Here is a 4040-nt window from a genome sequence, read left to right on the forward strand (position 1 = left end):
CCGCCTCGAGCGTTTCACTCCCTTTGGGAGACCTGGGGACAACGCGCCTGGGCGCTCCCGCCGCGGCAGCAGGTCCTGCCGGGAGGAATCCGCCCTCGCCCGCTTCCCCGTCGCAAACCGGCGTGGCCGTCCCGGGCTCTGCGCCCCGGCTCTTCCTGAGAGCAAAGTAACGTGGATTCCGCTCCCCTCTGTGCTGCTGAGCAGGGATAAGTTCAGCTCTTTGATGGCATGGATTTCCTTGCTGGGGATCCCTTTTCCTCGCTGCAACCCATCACGCATCCCCGTCTCGCTTTTAGTTCTGGAGGGAGAAGCTAGGTCTGACACAAGCACCTGCTGGTACGACCCCTTCACCAGCATTCAGGGGTCTGTCTTCCCGCGTGTGGCCGTGCTATGGTGCATTCATTTCTCCAAGGCCTCTGATTTAATGAAAGATGTTTGAAAAAACCCACAGCATTGTATATTCTAGCAAGCCCCCCTTGAAGTTATTTTGGACTTGGAATTTCTGCGTATTCTCCCGATAATGCCGATCCACTACGTTCTGTTGCTTCAATACACATTTATTTAAGACGTTCCATACTACCATTACAAACTCTAATGCTGTAATCCTCACTAAGGCAAAATTATGTTTAAAAATAGAAAAAGCTCTCTAGAAACAGAATTTTTAGAAAAATACTTAAAAGCAGCAACAAGACATCTATTAACAGCCTTGCTAAAGCTATGTCATTTAACGATTAAAGCTGAGGACTTACCGTAAGGCGGGCAAGCGCTGTTCGCAGCATTACCGTAGGTCTGCTGGGTGATCTTCGCCAAGTCTTTTAACGTCATTAAATAAGGGTCGTCTTTGTCACTTTTGAGATTAGTCCATGGTGAGCAGAGCATGTTGTGCATTACATAGTACATGAGACGCCACAGAAGTTATGCTTCCTTGTTATTTTTAATGTATAAATGAGCAGCTTTTTCGCTGGCTGAAAATTCTACCAAAATTACTAAATTACATTGAAAATTACACGTTCACCTAAAGTGCAAAGAAGTAGGCCGTCCAGACAAATAATCTCCTAAAAACAGACTCATCATGGGAAGAGAAAGTAAAGACCTTCGAAGTCTTGGGTAAGTGAACTAAGCACATTTACTGAGCTCAAGCCATTTAAACATTACTTAAAACCAGTAGAGATTTTTAAACCAGGCCTGAGGCAAAAGATTGACTGTGAATGGCTCCAAATTTCATAAGAATTTAAACATAGCTCCTAGCTTTGTCGTTTTGGCCCCAGCTTTATAATGATCTCAGCTAACGGCCCGTATCTGTACCACTCGGCACACCTGGGGAGCTCTCATCGGGACTCCCATTTCGCGCTGTGCACCTCTTGCTCCTTATAACCAGACTCGTAAGTCTGACACGTTCTGTTGCTCGTTGCTATACTACTCTTCATTTAGCTAAGTCTTGCTATCGTTCCTCTGTTTTTAGCTGGATTTCTGTTGCGCTTTAAGATATAAAGCACCACAGGATTAAGCTTTTACAACAATTTCTTCCTCTCGGTAAAGTCCCAGTTAAGCTCTTCTCACCCCACACCAACTCAAGGGCTAATTTTCTTCCCTGGCAAACTGCAAATCAATTTACTTTCAAATAAGCCATTTTTTCTAGGGATAGGGAATATAATTTTTCTTATTATCCAGAAAACTAATTTCTTTTTCAGGCAGTTCTTTCCCCAAGAGTGTGAATTGCATTTTACTCTAGTAGTTACCACAGACAGCCAGTGCTTTCAAGCTACAAAGACAATACTGTCGGGTTTCTTTTCTGCTCTTTTATATGATTGATTAGTTTACTAAATTGACAGGTCATCACAGTCTCTTAATCTCCTGGCAAGCAACTAGGATATAATTCCATTACTTGTTCTATTTTCAATCCACCCCTGAGTTTCTGATCTCGCACTGAGATGCGGGGCGCGCATCATAAAACGTGGTCACAATGGTAAGACTGTCAGTAAGATACATTTTGACACCACTTGAAACTTGGCTCCCAGGTAATTTTTCTAGCGTTCATCTTTTTAAATGCTTCATTTATCCATGTTAGAAACCCCCCAGGTGACTAGAGGTAAAACACAAGCACAAATGGCTCTCTTCTACCTGTACTCGTCAGTCTGACTGCAACTCCAGTGGCAACGGCCTGCCTGTTCAGCGATGGACTCGCTCCAGCTGTGAAAGAAAATCACATGTCTCAATTTTGCTAATAGAAACAGGATAAAAATAGCATATCCCCAGAGACCCCTTCCCTTAAAGGCTGTCAGCAGACACCTTGACCCATTTTTGCCATCTGTCAGAACGTACGTCTCCTGAGCTAATGTATTTGTGCCATTTGCCAAGTATGGTGGCAGTAACTATAAAACTCCACACAGAGAAAAGGACCTCTGCTACAGCTCCAGACGACTGGTATTTTCATCCTCACAGTAGTCTGCAGTTGTTTAGAGCTGTCCTCACATTTATGCAGTAATACGCATGAATAACGGGTGAGGTCTAGGTTAAAAGGCAATTAGGTATGGCCTGCCGCCCCTGTCCTGAGAGCAGAAGGGAGCTACCTCTCAACTTCGGCTGTTCGCAGTCCTCCTACAAGATTCATTCGGGCTCAGGAAAAAAAACGCAAGTCAATAACCCCCACCCCAAAGGCTCCCTCGCTTCCGCAACACAGACGACTGAGGCAAATGGGAAACTGCGTACGGCCTAAAGGGAGAGAGGAGTTCTGAAAGACAGCTTCCCTCAACACTCCTGCATCAAGTAAAGATCGTAACCCACGGCAGGCAGCAGGCAAGCACAGAGAAGTCGCATTTTTTCCTCAGTGGACAACAGCGAGAGAGAAATATGAAAAGGAAAAAAAAAAATCTTTTCATGGGGATCATTTCCAATAATTTAAATGAAAATTGCACTTGAGGAGATGTCAGTAGGAAAGTACACGCTGTCTTTTTTTATTATTTTTTAGCTAAAATGATGTAATTTTTTTTGTCATAATTAAAAGGCAAACAGCTCTTCTTTCCTTTTGCCCTGTTTATAAATCAATTTGTACTTTAACCACCCGTGCCCTGGCCGCACTATGTTGAATATTAGCTTAGGAGGATGGTACCTAAACAGAACTCGCACGAAAATCCAACATACGGGGCTGAAGTCTTTTCTTCTCGTCATTCCTGCGCAGACCCACTAGCTTAGCACATAAAAAGACAACGCAGCATATGCATTTAAAGCACAGTGACTGTCTTAGAATCAGTCCAAATGAGAGAAAATGCAGTGCAAACCTCTACTGCTCTCCAGTGGAAATTAATGCCATCACCACCGTTAGAGTTCTGCCACTTCTCAAGTGGCTTTTTCATTTTTAAAAACACGCATTTCTTTGTTCCTGTACTGCCACTGGGCCACCGGGTTCCTTAGCCTCCTTCCACATGAAATACTTCTACTTAATGAAGAATAGCCATTTCCCCAAATACGAATTATCTGATAAAAATGAGGGATGTGAAGCAACTCTGAAACCTCCCAATCTCAGTAGATGTTTTCAAATTTACCGTAAACATCTAGAATAGCTCACGTTATTCCCACGACGAAACACATGATCCAGAAGGGAATTCAGTGTTCCAAACCCTAGGAAAACCCACCTCTTTTAGCAAGTGCAAGATGCTTTCTAAGTTGCGTTACTGCTAATAAAATGGGATTTCTGATATTAGGTTATCCGGGGGCCTCATCAGCAAAAAGTAAGTTGTGTTACTGCTAATAAAACGGGATTTCTGACATTAATTTATTCAGGGGCCTCATTAGCCACGAAAGGCCTCTTCGCTGTCAGAGATCAGCCGGCACGGCGGCCCAAGCACCGTGTGCGAGCTGCGAGTCCCAAATTCTAGTCTTAGCTCCGTCAGCCGCCCCTGAAGGAATGGCCCGATCTGTCTGTGCCTCTGTGGGTGCAATACATGAGTAACGATGCGTTCACGCGGCCTGCCGGACAGCATTTCCTCACATCTTCTGTTCAGAGAGATGGAGACGAGCCGCGCAATCCCTCGGGCTCGCGG

Source organism: Pygoscelis adeliae, unplaced genomic scaffold (assembly GCF_000699105.1).
Source record: "Pygoscelis adeliae isolate BGI_AS28 unplaced genomic scaffold, ASM69910v1 Scaffold75, whole genome shotgun sequence".
NCBI classification, from domain to species: Eukaryota; Metazoa; Chordata; class Aves; order Sphenisciformes; family Spheniscidae; genus Pygoscelis; species Pygoscelis adeliae.